Source organism: Myotis myotis, unplaced genomic scaffold (genome assembly GCF_014108235.1).
Source record: "Myotis myotis isolate mMyoMyo1 unplaced genomic scaffold, mMyoMyo1.p scaffold_m19_p_2, whole genome shotgun sequence".
In the NCBI taxonomy this organism is placed as follows: domain Eukaryota; kingdom Metazoa; phylum Chordata; class Mammalia; order Chiroptera; family Vespertilionidae; genus Myotis; species Myotis myotis.
Genome location: NW_023416324.1, coordinates 68,161,171 through 68,173,742, shown reverse-complemented (window position 1 = coordinate 68,173,742; position 12,572 = coordinate 68,161,171). Strand labels below are relative to the sequence as shown.

Sequence of the window (12,572 nt, the reverse complement as noted above, 5' to 3'; positions counted from 1 at the left end):
TGTTGTCTGACAGACCTAAGTAGGTCATTCCTAAATTGTAACTGCTTTTCAATAATCTATAAGACTCCTAGGGACAAGAATTGTGCCCCTTTTGTTCATAACTGCATCTTCCCCTCCTAGCATGGGTGTCTGGCACACAGTAAGCACTCAGCATATATTAGGTGGATAAATAATGCATCATGAAAATGAAGTCTCACAGGCTTATAAAAATTAAACAGATGACACAAAGCAAAATAAAGTAGCTGGACACATCTGATTTTTAAACAAAGGTCTGTATTTAGAGACATATACTTCCCAGAGAAAAATAATGGGTAACAGTCATTCTTCCAGCCAGCTCATTTTTTTGAGCCTCTTCCTTGTGCTATGCACTGTGCTGGCTGGAGACAGGAACAAAGAAAACAATATCCCTTCTGGAAAGCGAGGCCCAGAGCACGGAGTGAAGAGAGAAAGGTCTAGAGCATGGCTTATCTGTGTGTAGAGGAAGAGAGGGTCAAGGAAACCCAGGAATGCTTCCTAGAATTGCTGAATCTAAGGTGGCTTTGAAAAAAAAAAAAAATCCCAACATCTCCAAATGGAACATTTAGAGTTCAAACCCCACACCCAACTACTTTTATCTAGACTGATGATTCTCAGTTGGGCAGAATTTTGCCTCCCAGGGGACATTCGTCAATGACTTCATGACGGCGTGTGCCACTGGAATCTATTACGTAGAGAACTCAGATGTTGCCGAGCATCCTCTAAGGCACAGGAGAGGCCCCCACAACCAAGTCTCCAACCCAAATATTAACAGGCCAAGATGGAGAATCCCTGATTGAGAACGAGAGGAGAATTAGCAAGTACCATGCAAATAAACCACAAATACATCATTTAGTCAGTTTCTTTAATGCAATTAATGTGACAACAGAAATCATTTAATTAGCTGCTTCAAATGTAAGTCAATTAGGTAGAAATAATAAATCAATTAGTTTTTTGTGATAAATGTGAGTACTTAAATCTCATGATATATACAATTCAAATATTTATATTAATCCGTCATATGACAAGCATTGCTTGATTAGAGTTAGAACATGGCTTGATTAGAATCCCAAAATTAAGAATGTTATACTTAAAAAAGAAATCGTGGGTTCTTTTATAGCTTTCGGCTTCTAAGATGGAAAAGGCCTAGCCAATTCCTTCTGAGTTTAAAATTACATTACACAGTCATATGTTCAGCATCTTTTAGCTGGCTACGTTTGCTCCCTATGGGAAGTTTATGTCTTGTAAAAGGAGTTTCATGCAGAATACAAATCGGGAGTATTACATAAATATCTCTTGAGGACACTGAGTTGTGCAAACAGCATCACTTTATCTGACGTAGTAGCTTTGGATTGGTCTTCCAGTTCACCCTGGAGTTGTCTGGAATTACAGATCAGGGACAAGGCTGTCATACCCCAGCTGCTACAGAAAGCTACTGGAAGAAAGGGAGATTTATGAGTGTTTTGGTTATACTGAACCAAGCATACAGGAGCTATGCAACAGGGAGCCTGGTGGCTCTAAATTGTAGGCATTATGCAAAAGGATAATGCAGGTGTGGGTGTCGAGGGAGTCCTCTTGGAGCAATAGGACATCTTTACAAACTCTCTAAAGAATAAAGTTAACAGTTATTAAGGAACACCACCCTGCTGTTGCCAGCGCTGAACTTTCTATCACAGGAAGAGATGCAGGGGATTTTCAGGAAAACATCTGTCATTTAACAGTGACAGTGACCTCAGTGCTGACGAGCAATTCAAATCCCAGTTGAGGGGAGTTCTGTGAGTTCTGTAACTCTTTGTCGGGGCTGAGCTTGGAGCTCCAACATGAGCAGGTTATTAATATCCTCGTCAGTTGAAGATCTCCAACGCCAAAGGAAAAAGTTATTGGGAATAACTATAATTGGTTCTGTGAGGTGAGACATTTGTGATTTATTTCCTTTTGATTATCAAGTCGTGATTTTGTTCATTTTGACCAAAGTCCTGTGGAAGCTTTATAGAGTAATGAGTAGCTGTAAGATAATCTACAAAACAAGTTATGACAGATCAAAAATAGGTTAAAATGAATTTGAAAAAAAAATAAATTTCTGTGTTAATTTCACATAAGGATTTCCCAAGCCAATACATCCTTTCTCTATTGCTAATCAAAAATAAATAAATTAGCTGTGATATTCAGGTAACAGTGAGAAAACTAAAACAAATTCTGAGAGCCAAGTAAGCATTCCGGACAGTGCTAGGGGTTTACTCAGACTCACTTAATTTTTGTAGCAGTGTGCAAGGACAGTAAGATGATCTTTATTTTATAGATGAAAAAACAGGCTTTTCTTCATTTAAACGTTTTTCCCAAGAGGGACAAAACTAGAAAATGCTACATCTGGGATAGGGATAGGGAACAGCAGGGCAGCAAGATCTGCTGCCACAAGGAATTACATTTTTATTTGTGTCAGACACACGAATATTCAAATTCATCACTTGAAAGAGAAAGCATTAATACTGTGAGTTGATCATCAGCTCCCCTGAGCTCCATGCCCACGTGTCCCTTTCCTGACTGGCTATCACCATCTCACTGTCCCACAGGCAATACCATTTCCACATGCCCCCAGAGAGATGCACCACCTTCACCCAAACTGGCTCCTCTGCTGTTTCTCCTACTCAAGGATCAGTGTCATCACCCACCTGGCTGCAAAGAAATGTGGTCTGGGAAGAAACCCACAGGAACTGTTAGCAGTGCTAGTATCTGGTGGTGGGATTCTAGGTGTTTTTTATTTCATTCCTTATCCTATATTTTCCAGATCCTTTTAAATTATTTATAAACATGATGTATGATTATATCCTTATTGTTTAAAGACAAAAATCAGAAAGATTAAAAAGTCACCATTTTCCCAAGGCTATTTCCCTCCTCACTTGTAAACACTATGTCTTTCAGACTTTTTATTTTGTACTAGTGGCCCAGTGCATGGATTTGTACACATTGAAAGGAAGTTAATTAGGAGGTGGCTGGCAGGGCGGGACTGGGCAAGACGGGCTGGACACACCCTGGAGTCAACCTCCCGCAGTCCCTCCCTGACCGGCCACACCTGGACGGCACCAGGGCTCAAAGGGAATCTGCAGAGTGAGCAGGGTCCCTCCAGCAGGTGGGGTCCCTCAGCCTGGCCTGCGGGGATAGGGCCGAAACTGGCAGTCCGACATCCCTCAAGGGTTCCCGGAGTGCAAGAGGGCACTCTGCAAAGTTGCTGTCACTCCGCAGCTCCTGCATTGAGCATCTGCCCCCTGGTGGTCAGTGCACATCATACCTACCGGCCACTTAGCTTTTTATATATACTAGTATACATAAGTATATGGGGTGGGCAAAGTAGGTTTACAATTGTAATACAAACAAATAATACAATAATTAATAATACAAGAATGAAGTGTTTTGCATACTCATAACTATAAGGCTACTCTGCATTTACTTTATGCATTTCTATACAAATAGTTTGGAATTTATATAGTTACATATACATACATAATTTTCCTAAGTAAAACTTTAAAACGTACATTCTACTGTAAGTAGCCTTTTTCCTCTTCACAATATATCTTGGGATATTTTCATGTCAAAGCATAAAGATCTCTCTCATTCTCCCTAATGGCTAGAGTATTCAATTGTTATGACTATACATAATTTATTCCCCTTATGGCTGAATATTTAGGCTGTTTCTAATTTCTCATTATTTCAGATAATGCTGGGAAGACCATTCTTATAGATGCACCCTGTCTCAGCAATTCTTACGACACTTCCCGCCTGCCCCACATTTTACTATCTTTGGGTTGGAATGCATCTTACAATTGATGGTACCTTACCATTGCTGTTGGCCACGGGGTATTTGTTGCTTAAAAATCTTTTTTTGACAACTTCTGGTAATAGTCAAAAAGCATTAGCCTCAATACATTTCAGATTAGATGAAATAAAGTATCTTTGCATTCATGTGTATTTCAGGTATTTGTGATTTCAGGCAAATGAATAGTTGTTTATAGGAGAGATCAGATAGTATGTGCATTTTAAATTTTGCTACTTCCAAATTGCCCTTCAAATAAGATGAAACAATTTGTTCAGCCATTCACCATCTGGTAGAGGGCCTATTTTCCTCACCAAAAGTGGCTATTATAAATCTCTGAATATTTATCAATGTAAAATTGATACGCTGAAGTTCTTTATTAATTTAATCTTTTGTGTCATATATACGTATTGCAAATGTCTCCGCCCCTCTCAACTTTGCTCAGGGTCTTTCACCCTGCAGTCGTTTCATGTTCCAAATGTGTCGCTATTTTTCCTTAGGTCTCATTTTTGGGGATTATATCTTTTTTAAAATATATTTTTATTGATTTCAGAGAGGAAGAGGGAGATATAAACAGCAATGATGAGAGAGAATCATTGATCCGCTGCCTCCTGTGCGCCCCCTACCAGGAACCGAGCCCATAACCCGGGCATGTGCCCTGACCGGGAATCAAACCGTGACCTCCTGGTTCATAGGTTGATGTTCAACCACTGAGCCACCCCTTGGGTTTATATCTTGCTTAGGAAAACCTGCACCCCAAAATTATGATTTTCCTACATTTTAGCACTTATGTACTTTGGTTTTCTTAACCGTTCTCTTTAATCCACTTGAAATGTGTCTTTGTGCACAGTGTGACATGGGCAGGTACTCCCAGTGTGGCTATTCTGTCTCCAATTCATTCACAGGCTACTTCTTTACCTTCTTTAAAACTGTATCTTTATCAATATACCATATATCTACATATTATTATTTTCCTTTGTTTCATTGATTTTTTGATACATTATAGTTTTGTTTCTAGTAAGAAACATAGTCAAATTTTCCTCATTGTTCTTTTTAGTTTTTCTTGGTTACTTTGCATATGAATTTCTGAGTCACTTGAATGGCGTATGTGGCTAATTGTAGCCTCATATCCATTTCCCCCTTTCCTTTAATCCAGTGGTTCTCAACCTTCTGGCCCTTTAAAACAGTTCCTCATGTTGTGACCCCCAACCATAAAATTATTTTCGTTGCTACTTCATAACTGTAATTTTGCTACTGTTATGAATCGTAATGTAAATATATGATATACAGGATGGTCTTAGGCGACCCCTGTGAAAGAGTCGTTCAACCGCCAAAGGGGTCGCGACCCACAGGTTGAGAACCACTGCATAGGACCCCTACTTTTTAGCTGGAAACACGGACATATATAGAATAAATACAAATCCCAGCCTTCTTGGCAGGAGTGTTCGTGTTTTAAGCAATGGGATTAACATAGATACGTAGGTACAATTTCGGGCAACTGTTCTCAAAGTTAAGGTGTGTGACCGTTATTCACTTCCTGTCCATTGACCAGAAGAGACAGGCTCACTGGAGATCAGAGGTTTGGAAGCCAGGAGCATCCGTTTCTGATACCTGGAAGGGCACCAGCCCTAGATTGCCCTCCTGAATTTTTATGAGACACTTCAATCTTATGTAAGCTACTGTTAGTTTTAACTTGCTCTCACAGCCAACATTAATTCTAAGTAACAAAATCCCATTGGAATTGGAATTTATAAATTCATTTTAAGGTAATTGATGTCTGGACAAAACAGTTTTTATAAACAGGAACACAGGATATTTTAGCTATTTATTCAGGCGTTTTATACCCTTCATTAAAATGTAGAGGGTTTTTTTTCCCATAGGTATTTGTGCTTTCCTCACTCACTCTTAGAAAGCTTATAGTTCTTTACCCGTGGCCAACAGCAATGGTAAAGTGCCATCAATTGTAAAATACATTCCAACCCAAAGTTAGTAAAATGTGGGGGCAGGCGGGAAGTGTCTAAGAATTGCTGAGAGCATATAGATTTTTATTGCAAATGGGAATTTTTAAATCACATTTCTAATTGTCTGATACCGGTCTATAGAAAGCTGCAAATTTGTATGTTAAATTCTTAAACAAAAATACCTCTTATCAGAGCTAATAGTTTTCCAATTGATTCTCTCGAATGTACTGCCTCCACAATCATACTGCCTAAAATAATGGCTGTGTTGTCTCTCCCTAATATTTCTATTTCTTTGGGTTAAGTGACTGTTGTATAGCCAACAGGCTTGCTCTGACTTGAATGTGGACATTTGCTGAACATTTTTGGTAGATATCCTTAGCCAAGTTTCTATTCCTAGCCTGACAAAATTGAAATCTGAAATGTTACATTTTAGAAAATGTTTTTCCAGCATCTATCAAGATTATCACATGGTGTTTTTCTAATGTAAAAAGTTATAGTAATAGATTTCCAAGTGTACTGAGTTACATTAATTGTGTTCTTTGAGCAAACCCTACTTTGTCATGACAATTCTTTTGGATTTAGTTTGCTAATGTTCTTCCAATGATTTACATTTGTTCCTGAGATATGTCTATAGTTATCTTTGATGGACAATATTTTAAAATATGGGGTATGCTATCCTCAGAGACCAAATTGAGAGGTATTTCAGGTTTCTTTATAACCTGGAACAACTTAAGAGTTCACTCAAAATTTCATAAATTTTTATTTTGTTTAAACACAAGCATTCTAAGAACATGTTTTCTTTTATATACTGATTAGAGTTGTATTGGTGTATTGCTATCCACTTGTTAATTTCTAGCTTATTGGTAACAGGATGCAGCCTATATGATTTCTTTGTGGTTTACATCATGGTCATTTTCATATTTGAAAAGAAATACTCTATTAAAGTTTGTTAATTGTATGATTCAAAACCAGTGTCCTCAATTTTGAACTCTTCATCTGATAATTTCTGAAAGAGGTATGTTCAAATACTGAGCTCTGATTGCAAATGTGTGCCTTTCTTCTTGTTCACATTTTCATTACATAGTTTGGTGTCATATTATGTAGTTTTGAGTTAATTTCTGAGTCCTCCATGTGTACAAATTGCTAAAATGCCTTTATTTTGTGCCCTCACTCTTAAAATTATAGTTTGACTCAACATAATTCCAAATTCAAAACAATTTTCGCTCATAACTTTAAAAATAGTATCTTCTAGCATCCCAATATACTGATGACAAGTCTAAGATCATTGTCACTCTTCCCCTTATAAGCAAATTGCTTTTTTAGACATTTTAAGGTTTTTCTCTTTATCCTGGGTTTACAGAAACTTCGTCAGAATTTATCTTAAGTGTATGTCTCCTTTTTTATTTTTCCTCAGTACTCAAGCCTTTTAATATGATGTCAGTCTTTCATCAGAATAATTTTGTCCCTATTATTTATTTTCTTCATTTTTTTGTGTGTTCTCATCTTCTGGAACTCATATATACACAGACAATACATTCATTCATTCCTCAAAAATATTTATTGAGCACCATGCACCTGACATATGTAGGTCTTCAATGGTGAATTCGCTATACATGTGGTTCCTAACCTGAAGTTTCATTTTAAATGGATGGCATTTACCTGGATCTTCTATGTCTTTTAAATTTTCTCATACTTTCTGTTTGGCCTTATATTCTTTTAAGATTCTGAAAGTATCCCTCAGCTCAAAATGCTAACTCAGTTAATTTTGTTCTTGGACATGTTTTATTCAACAATTGGCCTAAAGTATTTTTATTTTATCAACTATTTTTTTTTATTACCAAGATATGAATACAGTAACCTCTAAAATCTCTTTGAAGATATGATTTATACTATATGAGGATAACATGTAAAACTAATTATTGTAATTATGACTAATTATTATTACATATAATACTAATTATCCTTACTCGAAAAGTTCTCTTTTTTTCCTGCCTTGTTTCCCCAGGAATTATTTAAGTTCACTGCCTATCTTTCATGTGGCTCTTTTCCTTAATGTTTGTTGCTTCTGGGTTGCTTGTCTCTATTGGTAAATGAGAACCTTAGGGATCAGCAAACTTTTTCTGTAAAGGGCCAGTTAGTATCTTAGGCTTTGACGTGCACATTAGGAATCTGTCACATATTCTTTGTTTTTTACAACCCTTTAAAAATATAAAATCCGTACAATAGACAGTGGGAAGTATGCAGATGGTAGTCAGCCAATTACTAGATTTTTCAATACTGTTTCCTGAAGTTTTTCTCAGCTTGAGTGAAATTCCCTAGCAGATTTTGATCACAAGGACCATCATTTTAAGTGTACGAGGAAGGAGGGAAGAGCTGTCAGTATGAAAAATGGGAACTAGACAGCCACCAGGTTTTTCTTTGCCTGCTTTCCAAGCATTAGGAATCGAAGCTCCGTATAGTACCCACAAGACACCTACGGCACTGCCACACTTCGATGGCCCCCATACATGCTTTGGGAAACTACTATTATCAGGCATCTCACTCTATTTGGCAAACAACAAGCTGTGTTATGGCTTTAGCTTAGAGGAATACTATGGACCAACAACTCCGAGCCAGGGACTGACATAACTATTCAGTCCTTAAAATGTGGCTTATCAAACTGCAGCCACCACTCTCATAGCTCCTCTAAAATGGAAAAAATTCCTTAATTTCAGCTCCTTGCGCCTGTGGTCCTCTCTGTTTGACTAAGATCCGGTTCCTTGGTTTATATCTTCTAGAAATGCCTCACAGCACCCTTGTTGTCTTTCTACTGTAGTTAAGAATTTGCCTTCATTGCTATAATTTTCTCATTGTATGTCTTCTGTGATTTTAACAGAACTTTAGATTCATGGCTTGAACCCAGTATGCCCTTCTGATCTAGAACTCGCCACAATCCTCACTAAGCTCCTGTAGTTCCCTTCCACACTCCCAGTCATCAGGAGGCCATCTCCTGTCACCATCAACACTACCTCACCCAACCACTAATATACAACCTTTTTAGAAAAAAATTTAAACAAAAACCAGAAAAATCAGAAGAAAGGGAAATGAAATTGGAGAGACTAGTATGACACTTTCCAGAAAGGCCTTAAAGAGTGCAGCGCAGACTGAATCCACCACTGCCAAACTGCCCTCCAGCTGTGCAGGCTCCCTGACTGCACACCAAACAAAGACCCAGCTAACAGACCCAGCTATAGGGCTGTAACTCTCAAAGACAAACTGCAGATTTATGACATGAACTGTAACTGCCACATGGACTAAAGCACTGCCAGCATGACTACATGCCATCTTATGTCCATCAGCAGAACTACGATGGATATCAAACTGTAATCAAAAGCTTTGTCATTAAGGCCTCTGAATGTGCACTCAAAAAATGGTTAAAGGTAAATTTCACATATCCATAAAAAGTCAGTATTCAAAATAAAAGTCTGGTAGGCAAAGCAAATGTTAAATAATGTGAAGTCTGATAATAACGAGATAACCTGTTCAATGACAATAATCTTGTCAATAAAAACAGAATTCTCAAATACATTTGAACATGCACTACCATCATGTGCCTTTGTAGTTTTTTCTGTATGTCCATGGCTTTGGTATACAAATTTCTGTATATATTTTCAGTTATTCCACCTCATTATTAAAAAGGATTAGAGGTTTTTAAGTTATTATATTATACTATTATAAATCACAGTAGATATAAAATATAAATAAGTATATTTTATAATAATGTGATTATATATATATATAGTCATGTTATAGTCAAACCTTGGAAACTAGAAACCACTGTCTCCTGAAGCAAGATGTGAATTCATATGTTTAAGGGGACAGGCAGTTAATAGAAATAAGACTGAGATGTAAGGCAGGAGAAGCAGGCCAGGAACAAACACAGAGAGCCAGGGATGACACACCATAAAGTATTTCAAGTAGGGGAATGACACAAGCCAGAGAGCTTGTTATATGATTAAAGTACTAATCCTATTATTATGACTTCACAACATGGTTGTGAGAATTAAATAATCTAATTCCAAACAGAACAAAATTAAAAACAAGGCCCAGTTTTCTGATTCCCACAGGTCATTTCAATGCTCCAATGCTCTAGTAAAAAAATATTCCGAAGACTCCTCCTATGCCTGATCACTAACAGGCAGAAGTTCTGGCTTTGATATGGAAGAGTTGTAGGCACTAGAAATTTGTTTAAGAGCCTTATGATCACTACCATCAAAAACACCTGGGAAACTTCTTAAAAATGCATCGCTTCCAAAGAATATGATCTAGTAAATCAAATATGTAGATAACTCCAAATCCTCACTTAAAAAAACAAAACAAAGCTTAACCATTCCCTTATAATTCCTCAGGAAAGCCTTTTCCAATATTGAAGGTGACCTGAAGGATGAAGAGTCCACCAAGGAGAGCTGACAAGTATAGGTTACAATGATCTGGAGATAGGGAAAACTTCATTAAAAAAATAACTGAAAGCCATTATGGCTGGTGAAAGGAACAGTATGATAAAAGCTGGAAAGCTAGGCCAGGCCTGACTGCCATGATAAGGAGTTTGGATTGTACAGGTACAAAAAGAAGCAGATGGTCAGCATAATCTGAATTACATTTTAAAATGATTATACTTCTGTGTGCAAAACTGAGTCCAGCCCTAGCCGGTTTGGCTGAGTGGATAGAGCATCGGCCTGCAGACTGAGAGGTCCCAGGGTCAATTCTGGTCAAGCCCAGGTTGCAGATTTGATCCCCAGTAGGGGTGTGCAGGAGGCAGCCAATCGAGGATTTTCTCTCATTATTGATGTTTCTATCTCTCTCTCCCTTTCTCTTTGTCTCCGAAATCTATCTATCTATCTATCTATCTATCTATCTATCTATCTATCTATCTATCTATTTTTAAAAATGAGTCTAACAGTGTCAAGGTAGAAGCGAGATTAGTTAATAAGCTATTTCAATAGTCCAAGAAAGAGATGATGGTGACTGGAACTGGGTTGGTAGCAGAAGAGATGGAAGAGTGAGCAGATAAATTTTGGAAGCAGAAAACATAGACTTTCTGATAGACTGGAGGTAGGAAGGGCTAAAAAGGGAAGCATATAGGACAGTCTGTAGACATCTGGCTTAAGCAACTGTGTAAGTTATAAATAAATTTCTTTGGTTATTAGAACTAATGTTTAGTTTTTTAATAAAGAAAACAAATACAGGGTGTCCCAAAAAAATGTATACACACTTTAACAACTGATTCTATTACATTGTTTAAATGAAATGTATTTTTTTAATATATTTTATTGATTTTTTACAGAGAGGAAGGGAAAGGGATAGAGAGTTAGAAACATCGATGAGAGAGAAACATCGATCAGCTGCCTCCTGCACACCCCCAACTGGGGATGTGACCGCAATCAAGGTACATGCCCTTGACCGGAATCGAACCTGGGACCTTTCAGTCCACAGGCCGACGCTCTATCCACTGAGTCAAACCGGTTAGGGCAAATGAAATGTATTTCAATAAGCACTGCCCTTATAATTATTTGAAGTGTGTATAGTTTCTTTGTGACATGCTGTATTTAGATAACAGAAGTTAAATTATTAAAGATATTATATAAACCTTTATCACAAAAGTAGTGAAAATATAAACATTAAAGGATCACAAAAATTAATCTGCCTGCAAATTAAACTGCCTTTTAATAATTATCAAATTGTTAATTTCTGAATTAAGCACAATAACAAAGTACAATTTATTAATACTATGTAAATAAGCTAGTTGAATAAAGAATTTTACACGTTTCCCACAAAAATTACTACTTAGATGTACTTGCCTATCTCTCATTCTAAAATCTTTACTTAGAAGTTGTTATACAGGATTCTTCCCAAAAGTTTCTTTAAAAAAACAAAATCCTACTTAGAAACAAAAGAACGTACTAACTCTGAGAGATCTATTCTCCTTTTAACTTAGCCTTTCCACAAATATTTTTTAAAAAAGGAGAAACGAAAGGATTAATCAAATCCTAGTATCCTTAAAATATAAACTTCTTAGCAAAAGACTTTCTTTCTGAAGCCACTAAAGGACATACAGATCCTAGGTAGGCTCCAAATTTCTCCCATCTTCACTAACCTTTCTTAGCTCCAAATCCCTGTAGGTGAATATAAATGCCCATTGAATTTTCCCAGCTGAAAGATAAGCGAATCTAGTCCACAAGAACAAATTCATACTGGCCTTAATTTTAAAAAATCTCTTTAGCCCAGCTGATGTGGCTCAGTGGTTTGAGTGTCGATCCATGCACCAAGAGGTCACTGGTTAAATTTCCACTGAAGGCACATGCCCTGGTTGCGGGCTCCATCCCCAACAGGGGGCATGCATGAGGCAGCCAATCGATGCTTCACATTAATGATTCTGTATCTCCCTTTCTCAAATCAATAAAAACTTATAAAAAACTTTTTAAATCTATTTAAAAGCTTTAACTGTATGCAAAGAGAGAAATTATCTGTGAAATTCTACAAATGCCCAATTATATCCATTTAATGCCTTGAAATTAGTTAATACACCCATGTCTTGATCCATTCGGTACCTCAAATTTTGAGAAGCTAATTTCCTTGAAAGAGAGCCCCTCTCAAAAGATGCCAAAGATCCAAAGAGAGAGCACTGTTTTTCAGTGACATAAATGGTCACTTGAAAACAGATCACCTATCAATCTCATATTCTCTTTTAGAGTATACTAGAAGCCCAATGCATGAAATTCGTGCAAGGGGCTCGGCCCTCACAGCCCTAG

General features: G+C 37.3%; 1 long non-coding RNA gene across 1 annotated transcript; it reads right to left on the bottom strand.

Moving 5' to 3' along the window:
- Positions 1-253: 253 nt before the first annotated feature.
- LOC118676896 lies at positions 254-10,583 on the bottom strand. Its single transcript, XR_004974251.1, has 2 exons — positions 3,546-10,583; positions 254-1,450 (listed from the first exon to the last, which is right to left on the bottom strand). It is a non-coding gene; the product is annotated as an uncharacterized LOC118676896 (long non-coding RNA).
- Between the last annotated feature and the right edge of the window lie 1,989 nt (positions 10,584-12,572).